Genomic DNA, 20,803 nt, shown 5'->3' on the forward strand with positions numbered 1-20,803 from the left:
TGGAATTTAAGAAAACTTTAATATGGGACAATCAGAACGAAGAAATCCCACCAAAAACATCTTAAAATTAGGTGTGATTTCTAAGATCGGGATGGAAATTTTATCAACTAGGGGAGGTAGAATTATTTTATAGAATTTGATTCGTACTGATTACATATCTTAAAAGACACACTCAGAAGATAGAGCCAAGACATTTACACATACAGCAAAAGATACATTTATTAACATATTCTATTGGCTCTACCTTTTTAATCTTTTGATCACATGATAAAACTTAATTGATTACTTACTTGTTTTCATGAATCGTTTCCTCTACCACCAACTGCAAGGAATCCTTTGTACTCATTCAACACATTTTTTTCCCAGTAAGTCTTTCATTCTGCAATTCAGAATCAAAAAAATCAGTTCTTCCTGCCTAGAATCTGTTGACATATAAAAAAATAATTACAATCCCTTCTAGTAAGTGCTAGAAGATATTTAGATGTTAAATAAGCCCTTAAAACAATCAACTCCTTTCCTGGGATGTAAACTCGGATATACTTCAAAGTCCTTTCCAAAGAGGGATTTATAGGCTGAAGATTTGTACAAGTCTGAGAAAGCCTCTTCCCAGAAAAGAGAATATAGGAGAACTATATATACAAAGCGGTCATAACTTACTTTCATTTTTATGTGTATATGTGTATGAATATGTCTCTGTGCTTGAGGTGGTAATGGAAGGAGATTAGGGCAGAAAAGCAGGTAGGTGCCAGACTGTAAATGGTTTTATGTACTTGGTATTCTATACAATAACTTTTTAAAAACCTTTAGTCCCTTAAGTTTTGATAGTTAAGAAAGAAAAACTAAATTAAAGGAAGGGATGTAGGAATAAAGAGGACGGAAAATATAAATATGCAGAACATTACTTATCTGTTTTAGATAGACGATAGATAGATAAATATAGGTGAAATCTGTTGAGTTTGACTACAAATACAACTTGGTTTCTGAAGTTAGTACATCTGGGAACAAAGACTTCAGGAATTCTTAACTATTGTAGTCATAGTAAATTTACTCACAACTACAGATTTAAGGATTTTTAGGAACAAAAAATATGTGTAGTGTCTTGAACTAATGTTTATGCGTTCTCTGAACTTGGGTGTTTTCATCTTTTCATGCTTGTGGTCCATCTCTGTTCCACGTTTTTATCATTCCACATTCTGACATCCACCTCTGTCCACCTGCAGTCTGGATCAAATAGATCCTGTATCATCTCTTTTCCTCAACATCACCTAGGGACTTCCTATGTAAAGCAGCTCAGGTGAATGCCAACTAAATGCTCTTCTAAAAATAAAATAAAAATACATAAATATGCATGGAATGCTTCAAACACTGAACTGTAAACACCCAATGCTAAAATGGAATATAAATATAAAAGTGCAATTTGTAAGGGCTTTTCAAGGTCTAAGAAAAGTTATTATCATTGCATACTGATTGATGAAAATACTGACTTCCAATCAGACTCTTCCAGGCTATTTTTAAGTTTTGTCTTTTTGTCCTTTTAGTAGATCACCTATAAATTTCAGTCCCTCCCTTTCCTTCCTGGTCATTACACACACACACACACACACACACACACACACACACACACACACACACATACACACACACAGGTGTACACAGGTAAAAGGAAGGGATCAGGACTCAACAAAATTCTAATATCAGCAAAGTTCATATATTCTTGAATTAACATTTCTCCCTTTCACTGAAAGCTTTCACTCCTTTATCTCTCTCACTTTCCCAGTTGATATGTATTTCTTAGCATAGTCTAGTGGCTCTATCTTTAGAATGTATCTGAAAAGTCTGACTGTTTTCCACCAATCCTATTTGTATCTCCCTTTTGGGAGTTTTGTTATAAAAAAATCAGTAGAATTGTGAATAGAGAGATGAGCAGAAAGAAAGCATTATAATATGTTCAAAGTTGGTAACTACAAAGGGGGAAAACACTATGGTAGGTGGGGAAATAAGACATGGAAGAAAGATTTAAAGGATATACTGTGTGTTTATCTTCTTTACAGTGTTTGAGCAACACAAATATTTTAATAACTTAATTTTAGACTTACTGTACTGTAGACATTTGAGTGACAACGTTGCTTCTAGATTCTATGAGCTCTGGCTTACTAAAATCACTTTAGAGTCTCTCTTGGTTATTTTTAATCATTCCCTTGACCTCTAATTTTCCCCTTATATAGATGAATATATTTACATCTCCAGTCCTGGTTTCTGTCCTGAGCACCAATCTTGTATTTTAACTACTTGCATATCAAACACAATATCCTTAAAGTCACCAGTGTTCCTGCTAAACCTTCACCCAATCTTATGGTCTCTGTGGGCAGCCTTCACTCACCTAATTAGACATCAACAACTTTGCCTTCCTGCCCATGATGTTAACTTTCTGAGCTCTATCATTTCCACCCTTGTATCATAACATCAGTGGTGTATCACTTAGATCCTAGCAAGAAAGAGGTGATACATCAGATTGGGCAACTGAAAAGAAGGCTTATAAAGATACCAATACAATAAAGTGACAAAGGGAGAGAACCCATCACGACCCCTAATTCTGAAGTGTCAGTAAAATGATGCCAAGTTAAGGCATTCAGGAAGCTACTTAGAAAAGGCTACCGACAGGAGCTACAGCATTGACTTACAGCAAGATTATGACAGTCCTTTACAGAAAGCCCTGGGGCTGGAAGTAGAGATTATAAACATCCTGATCTCACTGTCTTTCATCCCTCTGATGCACAGCCAAAGCATCTCATTGTCTGAACCTAACAGGAAGCATGAGAATGATAATATCCTTTGATGTCTACATCATTTAGCTTCTGGAATATGATGCCCTAGAGAATAGAGATTACAGAGGGGAAATAGAGGAAGTCCAGCATAATTACCTCCTCTTTTTCTCTCTTGTTACTCCACTAATTCAAGACCCTATTATTTCCCACCTGGCCTCCCATCTTATAAATATTTACCTCCTTACTCCTAGTCCATTAAACAATCTTGCTTGGGAAGAAAACACTATCTCTATACTCCAATGTTGTTGGCTGTAGACATATCCTCCAAAACAGTCCAGAGCAAAGGTTGTCAGTGCCTTTTCTCACAAGAAATGCAGAAATGTAACTGTTTCATGGAGAATTACCTCCAAGTTATTGCCATCAAGGCTATTAGAAAGCCTTTTAAGAGTCTAGGTCATTTCAACGCCCATTCATCAGTGTCTAGTTCTTGGTTCAAAATGGTCCACAAAAATGTCAACTTATCTCCTTTCTAGATTTCCATGTTACACTCTATCCACGTAACTTTTGAAACTATTAAAAGAAAAGACCACTACCTGCTATCTAAGTGTTTTGCATTACTTACAGAAGTGGAACTGGGTTAGTATCAGCTTTAGCAGTACATTCATTGGAATGAGACCACCATCAATTGTCTCACTTTGAACGTGTGAAGTATCTTTCAAGGTTGTCTTCCAGGTCTGTGTTTAACTGAAGTTATTTGTCATTAGCCCACTAAAGCAATTTAAAACTCAATCTTGTGGTTGCTTCTTATCATGACTATGTAGCCAACATTGATTCAACAAGTTTAAAACCAATTTTAGGGCTGGGGGTGTAGTCCAATGATAGAGCACTTTCCTATCATGCACAAGGTCCTGGGTTCATCCTCAACACCACCAAAAAATGTTTTTACTAGTTTATTGACTACCATGAGTATAGAGTAAGATTTTTCCTTAAGTTTATCTAAATGTCTTGCAAGACATTTGGCCCCATGATGTCCCAACTCTCATCATCATGGATTAAAGCCTCAGTTTTACCTCATATCTAAGATATCTTTGGTAAATCCCTGATGTGATTATACTTATTCCCTGACTACAACTGATCAGATTGATGAGCTAACTCCAAAGAAAAGGAGTAACTCTGACATAGCCTAAACTACTACAAAGAAAATTGAGCCATCTACTTGTCCCTGGTACAAATCAGTACACATACCAGAAGATATACCCTTTCACAGTATCTATTAATCTCCAAAACCAACATATCACATCTGCTACTATCCTACGTACTTCAACCACTCCCCAGTCCTCAGATGGCTAAGTCTCTGAAAAGAATATAAATGAATGTGTTTCAGCAAGCTCATGAGAAGATCAGAATCACAAGTAAAAGGTTTTCAAAAAAGAAAAAGACCATAAGTTAAGTAATTCTAGATTGATGTTCATTCCAGAACATCTGCTCCTTATATCCCTGATGGGGTACAAATGCTTGACTAAGCTGGAGAACCCATTATTCTCTGTTTCTGTTTTTGCTGCTGCCATTTCCTTGCATATCCCTCCTGTGTCCCACCAAACCTTCTGAGTTTGGGTCTATTGGGAGTTTCACTATTGTTATAAGTCCTTAATGGAAATTTCATTATAAAATACTGAGAATTTCAATAAGGTTGTAAATTTTTAAATGAATTTTAAATAAATCTGAGATTTTGAATCACACCTCTCCATCACGTTCTTTCCATTCTTACATTATCACTACAAACAAACTCAGAACTGGGTGTGAGGCATACACCTATATCCCAGCACTTGGAAGGCAGAGGCAGGAGAACCACAAGTTCAAGGCCAGCCTGGGCAATATAGAAGGACTTTGTTATAAAAAAAAAATCAGTCCTACAAATCTTAAAAAATTATTGCTAGCTTATCTCACCAACAATCATTAAAGTGTTCCTCAATAGCTAGAAGCACTGGAATCACTAATGTTATCAGTAGACATAATCCAATCACATTATCAAATAAATTCCTTGCCAGACAGATCAGCATCCAAACCCAGAATGACTTCATGCAAGTGACACAGAGCCCTCACCTAAACCCTAGACTTGAATGATATAAAAGCAGCATTGTAAAGCAATTACAGAAATGGAAACCTGAGTTAAATGACTCTTAAGTCCATTATGTGCCTATAAGTCATTTGCAGAAGGCTAAGCAAAACTATGTACAAAAGAACAAACTTTGGAGTTACTCAAATGAAATAGAAAGCTATTTCCTTGCCTAAAACAGTGTATAATTTAGTGGAGGAAGGGGAGTGAACACATTTTTTAAACTAAATTGTATGCAAAAAAGAAAACCTAAGTACAGCTAAATAGTTACCCCTCCCTCAGCTTTTAGCTCAAAAGTCAGTTCTTCAGACAAGTTTTCCTGATCACAATGTGTTCTTGCTCTCAGAGCACTGTAATAATTTCCTTCATTTTATACCCAGTTGTTAGCTTTTTGTATGTGACTGATTATTTGATTATGTCTGTCTCCTATTGTCCTGTAATCTCCAAGCAGGTGGAACCATGCCTGCTGTTTGCTAACTATTGAAATCCCACTACCTAGCCTAGTGCCAGGCACTTCTTAGTACTCCTCAGTTAATAGTCCTGAATAAATGACTAACTGTAAAATATCTCTACTACCTTTTTATCACTCAAAGTTATAATTGTGAAATACTACAGAATAGTGAAAAGACTCATCTATGTAATAACACTAATTTATACGGAAACCCTATGTGATGATGAATTTTAAGTGTCCACTTGATTATGCTAAAGGATGCCCAGATAGCTGGTAAACACATTCTTCTGTGTATGTCTATGACAATGTTTACAGAAGACACTGTCATGTGAATCAGGCAGGAGACTGTGCACAAAGTATCTGCCCTCACCAGCTCGAGGGGGAGGGAGACACATCCAATCCATTGAGGGCTTGAAAGAAAGAAAAGTGGAGGAAGGGGCTTTCACTTCGTGCTCTTGGACATCTCAGGTCTTCCAACTCTGGAATTACCCCAGACCTCCACTCCCTACCTTTTAACCCTCTGATTATCAAATCTTCACAGGCTAGCTTTATTCCACCACACTGAATATGTTCCTAAGTCTCCAGCTTGCAGATGGCAGAGAGTGATATTTCATAGCTTCTATAATCACACGAGTCAATTCCAATTATGTGTTTGTGTATTTGGGTTCTGTTCATGCGTGTGTGTTTGTTTTCCAGGTTTTCTGGAGAACCATAATATATGCAGAAAATGTTACTCCCTCTCTCTCTTTGCCTATATCTTCCGAGCATTAAAATGAAGATAAAAAATATCTTGACCAACCTACTTTTACTTATATTATTGCTATTCCAGTAACTCTGGCTACATAACAAACCACCCAAAACTTAAAGATTTAAAACAATAATATTACTATACCCAGAGATTCTTTCAGTCAAGAATTCAAACAGAAGATTGGGAATGGTGTTACATACCTGTAATCCCACCTATGCAGAAAGTATAAGTAGGAAGATCATGATCCAAGGCTAGCCCCAGGCAAAAACGCAAAACCCAAGTTGAAAAATAACTAAAGCAAAAAAGGCTTAGGGCACAGGTCAAGTGGTAGAATACTTGTGCAGCAAGTAGAAAACCTGAGTTTAGATCCCAACACTGCCAAAAAAAAAAAAAGAATTCAGAGAAGCAATTACTTGGTTGTTTCTGCTCCAAGATTTTTGCAGCCTCAGCTGGACAGATTCTAGAATGTTGGAGATCTGGAGTCCTGGAGCAATTACTCAAAGGCATGTTTGCTCATATATTTGGCAACTGATGGTGGATGTTGAGTAGGATCTCAGCTGGTAAGCTGGCTGGAAAACATACCAGTGGCCCCCAAAGTGGGTTAGTTTGGACTTCCTTTGTACCAGGGCAGCCTAGTGAGTATCAAAAGAAATTTAGGACCTATTCTATCTTTTAGGATCCAATTTAAAAAGCCACAATGCCTCACTAACACTGGCACAGTTCTGAGTCCACCCAGGTTCAAGGCAGTAAAGTTATAGATCCACCCAATGGAATGAATGTCAAGTTCACATTGTATAAAGTCCATCTAGGATGGAAAATATTATGGCAGAATTCTTGGAATATAACATCTCCCAGAGTTGCTTTGATGATCAGAAGAAATGCCAAACTTCATCTTTAAGAATTAATTATGTCCAAATCTCCATGCATTGTTAACCTGACAAAATCCATTACATGCATTTCTGAACCTTCCTCATAGCCCCTATTGGCAACTGTACACTGTCATACTAGTTCTTAACAGAAATTCAAATTCTATGGAAAAACTGAACCTCTGGTAGAAAAATGGATAGACATAAATCACCAACTGGAGGAAGAAAAAATAGTTAATAAATAAAACTATCAACCAAAATGCACAAATTAGTAAGATAATTTTTTTCTGCCAAAATAGCTGAAAAATTATAATATCGGCAAGGATTCCATTATAAGGGCCCATAAGTTGGGTATTATTTATCAATTGGTGTATAACAAATTATAACAAAAACATACCAAATTAAAGTAAATATTTTTATCTCACAGAGTTTCCCAGGGTTTGGAATCCAGGAATGGTTTAGCTGGGTGGTCCTAGCTCAGAGCTCTCTGTTGGTGGCCAGCAGGATAGTGGCCAGGCTGCTGGCAGAAAGATTCACACTTATGTTGTTGACTAAGGACTCCGGCCCTTGCTGGCTCTTAGCAGGAGGCTTCAGTTTCTTGCTACAAGGATCGCTCCTCAGGGTTAAGTCTTCTCATGACATAGCAGCTGGTTTCTTGCAGGGCAGAGGATCCAACAGAGAGAAAACAGATGCCACAACATCCTTTTTGTCCAACCTTTATTTCTACAATAGCATATTGATTTGCACTGCTCAACCCCTGTGTATTGAAAAAAGAATTACATACAAACATGAATACCAAGAGAGGTAGGTATGTTTAGCATAATCTCCAATAAATTGGCATAAACCATTTTGGACAGCACTTTTTCAAAGTGTATCAAAAAACCTTAAAAATGTTTCATGGCACAAAGTTAGCATTCAAAACTGTTTGTTATGGTAATGATTAAATAAATAAGTAGGACAGTCATGGTGGCAAATGCCTACAATCCAAGTTATACAGGAGGCCATAGGTGGGAAGATCAGAGTCTGAGCTCCAAAAAAAATGTGAGACCCCACCTGAAAAATAACTAAAACAAAAAAAGACTGGGATTGTGGCTCAAGTGGAAGAGTGCCTGCCTGGCCAGTGCAAGCCTTGAGTTCAAACCCCAGTACCAAAAAAAAAAAAATTAATTAATAACCTAGTATTTCCTATTCTAGGGATCAACTCAAAGGAAATAATGACATGGAGATGATATAAATTTATATGTCAAGATGGTCATACATTTTTATTATAGTAATGGAGTATAAATAAACTGAGTGTCCAAATAATGGTATTATTGACTTAACTATATACATTACACATTGATTACTTTGCAGCTATTAAAAATTAAATTTTACAAAAAATATAAAAAATTATATGTCCCACACATAATGTTATGTGAAAAGTGAATGCAAAAATAAACAATAATTAAATATCCAAATCAGTTTTATTCACATTAAAAGAACACTACAAAGAAGTACAACAAAGAATTAATAATAGCTATTTACAGGTTTTATGTAATGGTTTTTCTGTCTTTCTGCCTCTGTATCTTCATGTTGTATATATTATAAATGTAGTTTTTACAATCAGAAATACTTAAATGTTCATTTGTTGTTCTTCCTCCCTATGTACTTCTCAACAGCTCATTTAGCCTTCTATAACTTTGGTGATAATGTCATAACCAGACTTTTACACTTTTTTCATTTCATCTTACCACTTAAATATAAAACTATATTTTTCACCTCAAGATCTAGAATGACTGGAAGTTCTGCTGTTTTCATTGGCATAAAACTATTTTCTATTCAGGAAGATCTTGTAATTTAAACCATAGAAGTCATTCATTGCTTAAGTAAATATATAATAATAAATATCATTTGTTGGAAAACCGGCTGTTTATTTTGGTATGGTTCATTTTTCTTTTTTCTTTCCTCTAGATAAGTCTAGTGAATCTAAATTTTACAAAACTCATTCTGGTATTTTTTCTCCTAGCAATTCTCAGGTTGACATTCCTACTCTGTCTACACATAGAAACACTAAAGTCTTTCATTCAGAAACTCTATGTCATTATACAAATGGGTTGATTAAGTCATATATTCCTGCATGGAAATAAAATAATTTGACTGCATAAGATAACACAAATAAGAATTAAATGCTCAGCTCAATTTCCAAAGCAAATTCTGAAGAGCCTGGAGAGAAGAGGCTTTCTCCTGAAAGACAGGCCTCTTTCATCAAGAGTCTTTAATATTCTTGTCCTCTTTTACAAATAACTGCAAATGTTAGAAAGAACTCAAACCTTTGCACCAGAATAGTCAACATGTCCAAAAGATCTCAATTCAACAAATTAAAATTTTAATTTTCTTAAAAATATGTCCTATTATACATTAGTAAGACCATTTTCTGTTCTTTAAAAATTATAGTCAACTAATATGCATTCCTTTGTTTGAAAAAAAATATGCTTTAATGCTAAGAACAAAGTTGAAAGAAATTATAATTAGGACAAGACCAAGAAAATATTTTCATATATTTGTTTTGAGGTTTTTAATATTTTATCTCCTCTCATCATCAAGCTCAGAGAAGCAGATCTAAATATTACATTGACTAAAATGTTCTATTTGTGCTGATTGGTTATTGGCATAAAACTAATAGAATTTTTATAAAAGCAACTTAAAATTTTCCACCAAAGAACTGTGTAAAACACATACTGAATAACAGACGCCAAGTACAAGATTGTCCTCTCTTAAGGAGTATAATCCTCCATTTTAATAAAGAGTAAACACTAAAAAATTGATAAACATGTTTGTCTCCGCATGTCTTTTTTCTGCCTTCAGACATACAGACTTGAGTCCTACAGTGAATCTGGACACAGGGTAGTTATTGGCACATCAGCATGTTACTCAAAAGCTTTTTGGCAAATTGCCCAGTTTAGAAAGGAAAATGTGTGGGTTTCACTAAAAAAACCTACAATCTATTAATCTGACATGTACAAAAAGCCTCATTTGGGTTCTGTTCATAGCATGAATCAGTCATTTATATTCACCATTCCAACTGCATCTTTGCAGTCAAATGCTCTAACTCTGAGCTATGCCCCCTAAACTGTATTTCCGATAAACTAGCAAATCAAAATGCAAAAATTATTTCTATAAAACATAAAGGCTTACAATTTTAGAAGAATTTGAATAGATCTAAACTATTTCTACTCTTTTAAAATCAAATTAAAGAAAAATTTTAAATTTAGCTTCCATCAGTATATTTTTAAAGTCTATTTTCTATCAACCAGAAAATGATACACTGTTTTGAATAAATGGTTATAAGCTACAGAAAGAATGGAGTTGATGTCACCCCTCTTCACATACAACACAGATTTTTTTCCAACTACTATCTATATTTCTTCAAAAACACTTCCTTAACCATCCCAGCGACAATGTGATCTAGCAGATAAGCACACGGACTATGTAGTCAAATTATCTAGTTCCAGAAAATCTCTTCCACTTAATAAATATGTAAGGTGAATCCTCTCATCTGTACAATGGGAACAATTACAATAGTGCATACTTCAAAGAGTTTTAAAAAGAGAAAATTAGCTACATTATTAGAGTAAGAGACATAAAAGGTATTGTATCATAAATACTGTAAATTAGCCACTATTTCTTCTGACCACTTCTGTTCTCATTGCCACACAGAGAAAATATTCTTTAACCCAGGAATATTTTATTCCCCTAAGACTACTAAACTAGCCACCCATCTTGTCTCTTTAGCTTCCCTTTTCTCAAAATCTAAAACATTCACTTCCAAGAAATTAGTAAGTAAATTCACTCATTCACAAGTCTTCTGGTCCAATAACAATATACATTTTTTAAGGAAAAAGAGAGATCAACCATCTCACCTCTACAGTCTCCCATAATTTTGCCAAGGCATGATGTTTGTGTCCTGTTGCTATAACAGTATATGTGACACTAGATAATTTATAACGAAAAGAGGTTTTTTTCTGGCTCATACTTGGAAAGTTTGAGAAGTTCAAGATTGGGGGCTAGCTCTATCAAGGGCCCCATGCTGTGCTATACCGTGGAGGTAGGGGGGAAAGGCAAGCAGGTACATGCCCAAGAATGAGAAAGAACAAGCAGAAGGCCCCCTTTGTGACACCCCACATCATGGAGATGAATCCACTCTCAAGAGAAAGGCATTAGTTCCTCTTGAAGATCCCGTTTCCCAACACATTGGCCACAAAATTTCAACATGAGTTTTGGTGGGGACAAACCATATCCAAACAATACCACATGAGATTTCAACATTATCTTTTCCTGTCTGTCATTAAATTAATTCAGTAAGACTGCCTCCCTCTATTCATGTGCATCACATGCATTTCTGCCTCCCAAGACTGTCTTGCTATGCTGTTTCTTCATTTGGAATGACCATTCACCAACCACTCTGTCTACCCAACTCCTATTCATTCTTCACGACCATCTGAACTCCCAGAGCAGTCATAAAAATTTCTTGTATTACCATGAATCTACGCTGATCTGACCTGCCCCCTCCCATACACACACTAAAAGCCGTCTTGAGTGCTTTTTTGAGTTCTTTATTACTTATGTCCTTGAATTTTAGTGTTGTGCTTTACGTAAAATAAACTCCATCATGCCTAATTTTTAGCCTATTTCTCTGATAATCAGAATTGTGTTTCACTCATCTTTTATTAGAGCTACAGTGGGCACATCACAAGCACTGCATAGAACTGATTTGAATATTTATGATCTCTGTCCAGGTAGACATGATCATATTAACATCTTTCAAACAAGGCAGCCTTTTGTCACTGGGAAAAGAGGAGTGATTCTCTGCCAGGAAAACTCATGGAATAGTTTCTGTGCAATAGTGCACAAAATTAGCTTGTTGCTTCTCCCAGGTTTCTATTTGGGGCAAGAAGAACATATTAGAGCAAATCAGGAACTGTTAGCTCAAGCAGTCATCTTAGTGTCTTGCAGGGAATTCCTAATGGAATAGATTTTACTTCATCCTGTTACACTAATCCCTGTCAACAGTGAGAGGCTGTGACTGACTCCAGAAACATTAACCTATTCCTAGCAAAGGAGTAGAATATCCAATACTTGGTTTGTTTGATTGAATGGATTAGCTGGTTTGTTACAGTGAATGTGGCTCCTTGGAATTCTGTCAGGAACTATCCCCAGGTCCAGTGGAAAAGCAGGAGACAGCTCTGCCTCACTCTCAGTCCACATATCAAAGGACATAAGGTTTTTCCATCTGCAGCTCAGGGATGATGTTACTCTTCACTCCTCCCATTGTCTTCCCACCCTGGAACCCACCATGACTGTTTTCCAGGAAAGCCCTAATTTGCAATAGTAGTGCACATACTGCTCCAAAGAGGTAAATACGTTCAATGGCAGGTATAATCAAGGTTATTTTTGTAACTGAAAGACTTTATCATAGAAGGTGTGCATAAAAAGTTAATAGACATAAAAATTTTAATATGTCTTTAACTTTTCATTTGAGACAATTGTATACATGTATGGGGCAGAATGTGATATTTCAATACATGTACACAATATGTAACGATCAGATCAGGGTAATGGGCATATCCATCTCCTAAAACATTTATTATTTATTTGTGTTGGAAACCTTCAAAATCCTCTTTACTTTCTATTATGAAGTATACAATCAATGATACACATAGTTACCCTACTGTGCTATAGAACATCAGAAGTCAGCCCTCCTTTCTAACGGCATCCCTGTACTCATTAAATTTCTTTTCTCCCTCCCACCTTCCCTCTCCTTTCCAGCCTTTGGTGACCAATTTTCTACTCTCTACTTCTGAGATCAACTTTTTTAGCTTCCACGTATAAGTGAGAACATGAGGTACTTCAGACTTAGTCTTTTTTTAATCGTTATTGCAAAATAAGTTGAGCCATAGTAGTGATAAATCTGACCAGACAACAAATGTCTCTGCATCTCTTCCTAAAAAGGCTTTAGAGATTCTTCCTTTTTTTCATTTTTTTATTAGTGCTTATTAATTGAGTGGGGTTTCACTGTGATACTTCCATATAGACATATGATACACTTTGATCATGTGCATGTTTCTATTACTTGCTTCTCTTCCCTCCCCACCCTCTCTTTGTATCTTTGTTTCGATTTTTAAATGGGTTTCATTATGACCTTTTCATACATGAATACAATGTATTTCAGTCATATATTCCTCCCCCTCTTGTCCCCTCTCACCTCTCTGGCTCTCCCCCTGCCCCATAAGCCCCTTTTATGTTTATGTCCTTTTTCCTTTTTTAGATCTAGATTTCACATATAAGGGAAAACATGACATTTTTCTTTCTGAGTCTGGCTTATTTCACTTAACATAATGATCTCTAGTTCCATCTAGTTCTTGCTACTTTAATTATACATATTCCATTTATATTTATCAAAACTATACCACTTCACTACTTTCAGTGTGTGTTTTTTTATGTTCTACTGTTTATTTTCCTACCGGCCAGATATGTCCTTTACTTCCTTTTAAAGTCTTGAGCTATAACTTATTTCTGAAATAATCTCTTTCTATACATATGAGGACTCAAATATGAATTAAAGAACTGAATTGAATGCACCAAGTGGGAATTAGGAGGAAACTCAATCTAACAGGAAGCAGAAGGATTACAGGGAATCATACAATGTAAAATGATGGGACATCCACACCAGGTGTGAAGATTTCATCTCAGCAAGGTAGGGAAGACAAGGTATGAAGAGGAGACAAACCATCGAGTGATACAGAGGCCAACAGCAGACATAATAGCCCTATGCTAGATCATTCCAAGAGATTTATATAAATGATAAACAGTAGAACAATATCTATTTTCTGAAAGTAGAGCTGTATAGGAATCACCCAATCCAGCCAAGACACAAAATTCAATTCCCAATAAGGTACTGGTGCCCTAGAGGGTGGGAAAAAGGAAGCCCTTGGACCTTCAAAGCTTAGCAGTGGGTAGCAGGCTAGCCACTCACAGCAGCCATTCAGCATGAACTGCTTGAGCCATTTTAAAATAAAAACATTTATATTAGTATATGATAGTTACACAGGGGAGTTCAAGGTGACATTTCCATATATACATATATTATACCACAGTTTGGTTCATTTCCTCCATTAATATCCCTATTTTCCTACTCTTTTTGAAATAACTGACAGATTTCAAAGTTCCATATTCATACATGTGTAAAAAGTATCTCAACCATAGTCACTCTCCTTTACCTTCTTCATTTACCCTCCCTCTTCTGCTATTACCCTAACCTTAATGTGACCTGTTTTACATTCCTCTTCTTCATTGTTTTGGTGTGTATTCATTGTTCAGGGGGATTTTGACTTGGTATTTTACCTGTAAATATATTGTATTTTAGTCAGTCAAATTCCCCTCTATTTCTGTTCCTTACACTTTCTCCCTACCCTGTACTGTTCAACAGTTTTCAGTGCATTTCATTGTGTCTTGTTCCTACACAGATGTGATGTGTTTCGATATTATTCACTCTCTATCATTTTTTTCTTCTTTTCTTCCTCCTTAGTCTCCTCTAACAGTCCCACTTTTGGAAACATGTTTGATATATATGATAATGCTTGTGTTTTATTTGGATCTATCTTCCACATATGAGAGGAAAACATGTGACTTTGTACTTGAGCCATTTTTGTCATCAAGCTACAACACAGAATTACTTTATGACTTTGCCCTATGCTCTTGCTTCAGCCTGTCACCCAGGCCTGGAATCTCAAACTCTACTTCTTAAATTAGGAAAATTGCATTTATCTTTTACTCTCAAGTATACTCTGCTCCACTAATGTCATGGATAAGATGTCTTTCCTCTGTGCTTTGGTAGTATTCACAATGGAGCAGAGTAATGTATTTATTTATCACTTAACAGACTGAGTACTTTGGGAGCAGAATTGATTTTTGTCCATCTTTGTGTCTCCAAAAATGTCATATATATTGTGCTCAATACATACATGTTAATGGATGAATGAGAAAAATCAATGAATAAAAGAATGAAAGGGTGGCTGCATTCTTTGGCACTTGCCATTTTGAAGAGACAAATGCTGTTTCTGAACCTGCTGGGACTGAGGGCTTTGGCAAGTGAGGTGACTCTAGTGAATGATGTCCTCTTACCACGAGCAGAGCTGCCAGCAGACACCAGGGTGTAACGCCAACAGCCCCCTCTAAAACATGAAGATTTGTCAAAACTCTAAGTCTCTCCTTTTCTTCTTGTCTCCAGTCAGAATTCAGGAATAAGCAACAGTACACTGCTGTTGTTTCTCATTTAGAGAATTTCACACTAGAATAGATTTTCCAGCTCAGGTGGTGAGGCCTTTGGGAGATGACGGCAACTATTTCTTACTCTGGGAAGTACGTCATCTCTAGAGATGCTAGCAATGCCACCTCTAAGCATAGTGATAAGGAGTTAGTATAAACTTCTCCAAAAGGACTGAGAGTAAGGAGAAGAATAATTACCATCTTTGTGGACAAATCTGTCCCACAACCTTGAATGAGACAAAGGGGAATGACTGTCAGTCATTTCTCAGCAGTTTACTTGCTTCTGTAGCCAATGATTTGAAATGCAGTAATGAAGTTTTATCCTTATCGATGAGTTCATTTTTACATAACACATAGGGTGAAATTATAATGATTGTGCTTTCTTTTGAAAAGGGAAGATTGCTACCAAAAGTAATGACTTGATTCTTTCTCACTTACTATTTGCTCATTGCATCTTAGAAACCCTGTTTAGAAATGTCTCATCAGATGAAGACCTCAGAAAGTGCTTATTGTTCTTTTGCTTTCAAATGACAGCCATCAGATCATGTCAGAGAATTTGCTAAGTCTAGTAATACTGAGAAAACCAAATGATAGAAGTGAATTCATGGTATTATTAGATCTTACCATTTGCATATATCTCTTCTCTTTTCCACAAATGAAGAAATGATGTTTTTAAAAGTTTAATACTTTTAATTTACAAATTAAAGAACCAATAGTACATTCCAAATAAAATCCACATCTTATCCCTGATTTAAAATACTCCCTAGAAGAAAATTAAAGTATGTGTCTTCTTCAATTATAGCAAAAACTTAAGCCCGTGGTGCTACTGTCATATAGATTAGAATGCTTACATTCAAAACAATTGAACATGTCCAAAGTCACATAGCTCACATGCAGTTGAGCTTAGATTTGTACATGAAATTAATAAAATGCAGATAAATAGAAAGTTCTAATAGGTGGATAAATCAACTTATATTTAACTATGATGGTATTCAAATTTTCTAGGGTTTTCCCCCCACAAAATAAATAAAAACATGATTTACCTGTTTAAAACAGGTTCTGCCTGGAAGCAAGGGGGGTGAGGGAGCGAGGGAGAGGGCAGGGGACAGGGGGGAGAAATGACCCAAAAATTGCATACACTTATGAATAAATGAATAAAGAAAAATGATATAATCAAAGTTCTCTAAATTAGGTGGAAAAGTACATGAACACAAAGAATGATTCCACAATGACAGCGATGAATCTGTCCATTTGGGAATATTCCCCAAATTGTGTTCCTCACAACACTAGTTTTACAGAATGTTAAAAGATATTATGCAAGTAAAAAGATTCAACAAAAGTCAGCTGCATTTCTATAATAATAAACAAGCTTTAAAAAGTAGTAACAAAGTGCCTCCATTTATGATAGTATTGAAAACAAAGTAATAGTAACAAATTTACTATTTATTTATTTTTTTTATTTTTGTACAGAAAGCTAAAAAATGTTGCTGAAATTAAAGAAGCCACCAGTAAATGCAAGGCATTCGATGTTCAGGATTCTAGGAATTAATATTTTTAAGATTTCAAGAATACCTCCAAATTCTATAGATTTAATATAATCCTGATCAAAGTCCCAACATTTTAGCACAAATAGGAAAAATCCATCCTAAAATTTATGTGGAATATACTAAGCAGCCAAAACAATATTGAAAAAAGAATGAAGTTAGAGAGCTCACATTATCTTACTTTAAATCTTATTGGAATGCTATAGTTGTCAAAACTATGGTACTCACAAAAACTAAACATGGGCCAGTGGAAAAGAGTAGACAACCAAAGGAAAAAAACATATACCTGATTGAGTGATTTTGACAAGAGTACCAAGACCATTCAAAGGAAAAACACAGTCTTTTCAACAAATGGTGCTGACAAAGCTGGATATTCACATCCAAAAGAATGAAGTTAGACTCTCATCTTATACTGCAAATAAAAATTAACTCCAGATGGAGTTGGGCAACAGTGGCTCACACCTGCAATCCTAGCTACTTGGGAGGCTGAGATTGGGAGGGTCATGATTCAAGGACAGCCTGAGCAAATAGTTCACAAGACCCCATCTCCAAAATAACCAGAGGAAAATAGACTGGAGGTGTGGTTCAAGAAGTGGAGCACCTGCTTTGAAAGCATGAAGCCCTGAGTTCAAATCCCAGTCCCACCAAAAAAAATCAACTCAAGATGGATCAAAGACCTAATCAAGAAAGTTAACATTAAGACATTCTTAGGAAAAAGCATAGACTTTTATGACATTGGATTGGCAATGATTTCTTGGACATGACACCAGAAGCACAGGTAACAAAAGAAAAGCATAAATTAGACTTCCTTGAAATTTAAAATTTCCATGCATCAAAGAACAGAATCAAAGAGTATAAAGGCAGCCCACAGAATAGAATACATTTCTAAGTCCAGTATCTGGTAAGGGGTAAATATCCAGAGTATATAACGGACTCCTACAATTTAATAAAAATAATAACAGAACAATGAAAATGTGGGTAAAGGACTTTAAAAATATTTCTCCAAAGAAATTATAGAAATGGTCAGCAAATGCATAAAAAAGATATTCAACTAATTCAATTGTCACCAATATTTAGTAATTATTAAATCAATGCAATTCAAAACCACAATGAGATAACACCTTATACCCACTGAAATGGCTACTCATTAAGGAAATAATAAACAAACAAATAGAAACTAACAATTACTGATAAGGATTTGGGCAAACTATAACCTTTATGCATCATTATAGGAAATGTTAGGTGGACAACTACTGTGGGAAACAAGATGGCAGTACTGAAAAATATTAAAAAGAATTAACATGTGACCCAGCAATTCTACTTCTGTATACATATCCAAGGAACTTAAAGCACGTTCTCAAAGAAATATTTACATATCATATTCATAGCAGTATTATGATATTCACAATAGCTGGAAAGTAAAAACAACTCAAGTATCTTTTGATGGATGAATGGATAAACAAAATATTACCTATACATACAATGAAATATTATTTAGCATGCAAAAGAAGGTTATTCTCACACATACTACTACAACGTGAATTAACCTTGAAGACATTATGCTAAGTGAAATAAGCCAGTCACAAAAAGACTGTACTGTTTGGTTCCACTTATATCAGATATCTAGAGTACACAAATTCAGAAAGACAGTAGAATATGATTGCAGAGACTCAGAAGAGTAGAAAGGGGAATTAACATTTCATGTGTAGAGAGTTTCAGCATTGCAGGATGGAAAGAGAAAGAGTCTTGGAGATGGATGGTAGTGATGATTGCACAACAATGTGAATTTAATTAACATCACTGAATTATTAAAAATGGCTAAGATGATAAACTTTCTGCTATGTCTACTTTTTTCATTTTTATCTCTTTTTTTATTATTGTTATACTGGGGTTGCTTTGTAACATTACCAAAGTTCTTACAGTATATCATAGTTTAATTCACCTCTACTTTTCCACAACTGAAATAAAACACTCTGGAAATGTTGGCAAATGCTTACGGTGCCAGCACTCTGGAGGCTGAGGCAAGGCTATATGGCAAAAGCCTGTTTCAAAAACAACAACAATAATAATAATAATACACAATGTAAGATATTTTTAAAAGATTCAGTTATCAAGACTTTGATAAATACCAGATTAAACAAAGGCAATCTGTTCTGCTTTGTGACTCAGCCAAAAATAAATGTTATTAGACTTCATGGCCCAATAAAAGAGAAAGACTATAGAATGTTATTCAACCTTTATCTGACCACAAATTATTTAATTGGCAGAATTTTCATCTGTGTTACTGCTCCATGGAACACTCTGGAAAACATTGCCTTGGGGGATGCTGAGGGAACAGTACACAATCAGAAAGACAACTTTAATATCTAAAAATTGATTGATTGATTGATGGTAGAACTTGTACAATATCGACGAATAGAGAGAGCCATAAAAATTATAAGTGACAGAGTTGTGCACTGTTTTAAGACATCCCTGAAAGACTGAAGAGTAAGTTTTAGAGAACAAGTTCATAAGTTTGTTCCCTTGGTAATCCATTTAATTTTGAATCATTCTGTGCCATCTACCGTCTTCTAAGTGCCATCCACACACACCCACAGTATTCACCTGTATGACCTAATTCAGCTGAATCCTCCCAGCAATGCCATGAAAATTGTTTTATAATCACTATTTTCTAGATGAAGAAAATAATGCAGAAAACATTTACCATGAACCAGGAAGACATTATGCTAAGTGAAATAAGCCAGTTACAAAGAGACAAATAATGCTTGATTCCACTAAATCAGGTACTTAGAGAAACCAAACTCATAGAGGCAGAAATTTACATTAGAAATTCAATGCAATATACTGAGCTCCTAAATTGGCCAACCTGGAAGGATAACCTTACTGTTTCCTGCCTGTAGTCTATTTCTGGATATCAGATAAATAAACAACTAATTATAATAGCAAAAAATATAGTGCAGTAAATTGCCTGAGGATAAAAAACACATCCATACATATTGGGTCTGTGTGTCTAAGGGACACCACTTATAATGTGACATTTCATCCAGGGTCCCATAGGTGTACACTCTACTGAGATACTCATTTCTTATCCATGCCCTGGTTGTAATGACCCAGTCCTTATTCTGTGAGCAGACTTGAAATATCCCTACCTCCAGAATGGACCACTGATCTTCAGATTTATCTTAAACTATCCATGCAACATCTCCATTTGGGTAGGTAATAGACATCTTGAATTCACAAGTCAAACCAAGCTTGTGGCACGCGCACACACACACACACAAAGCTGATTCTCCCACACTCTTGAATCTCAAAAAATGGCAATGTCATCCTACCAGTTGCTCAGACCTGATGCCTCAGATGTCCTTGTCTTCTCAATGTCACACACTGCATTCAATCCCACAGAAAACCTGTCAGCTTATCCTTCTGAATGTATCCAAACCTCATACATTCTGCCCCAGCCATACCTGCTTGATGTTTTTTCCCACATGTACCCAGAATGCTTCCAGCTCAACATGTTGGCACTAGCAATTCCTTCACCTAGAAGTTCTTCTCTCACATAACTACAGCCTATTCCACACCCCCCCACACACCACCTGCCACTTCTGTTCCCTTTAGGTCTTAGCTCAAATATCTCAGGTTAAGAAAGATCTTCTGTGTCCATCCTATATAAAACAGACTCGCTTGCAGTGTTTTTAGTTTAGTCTTATGTTGTTTTGGTTATTGTATTTACAAAAATTTGAAATTTTATAGATGTATTTATTTACTTGTTTAGTATCTATCTCATTCTATCAAAAATATAAGCTTCAGAGGGTGAGGGCTTTGTTCTATTCACCATTGTATCCCTTAGAAAATTAACTACCACAGACAAAAAATATTGCTACATGAGTAAATGAATGAAGTACTACTATATTTCTACATATAATTTAATTTGTGTAATTTATAATTTACCCCATTTTTATCATTGAATCCATAAAGTTGATTATTACCATTTAGGCCAGAAATGGCCACA

General features: G+C 35.6%; 1 long non-coding RNA gene across 1 annotated transcript; it reads right to left on the reverse strand.

Annotated features, from left to right (window-relative positions):
* Positions 1–289: 289 nt before the first annotated feature.
* LOC141417301 (uncharacterized) lies at positions 290–7,701 on the reverse strand. The gene is made up of 3 exons (XR_012441823.1): positions 7,344–7,701; positions 6,281–6,455; positions 290–379 (listed from the first exon to the last, which is right to left on the reverse strand). It is a non-coding gene; the product is annotated as an uncharacterized lncRNA (long non-coding RNA).
* Positions 7,702–20,803: the final 13,102 nt, after the last annotated feature.

Source organism: Castor canadensis, chromosome 15, assembly GCF_047511655.1.
Source record: "Castor canadensis chromosome 15, mCasCan1.hap1v2, whole genome shotgun sequence".
NCBI classification, from domain to species: Eukaryota; Metazoa; Chordata; class Mammalia; order Rodentia; family Castoridae; genus Castor; species Castor canadensis.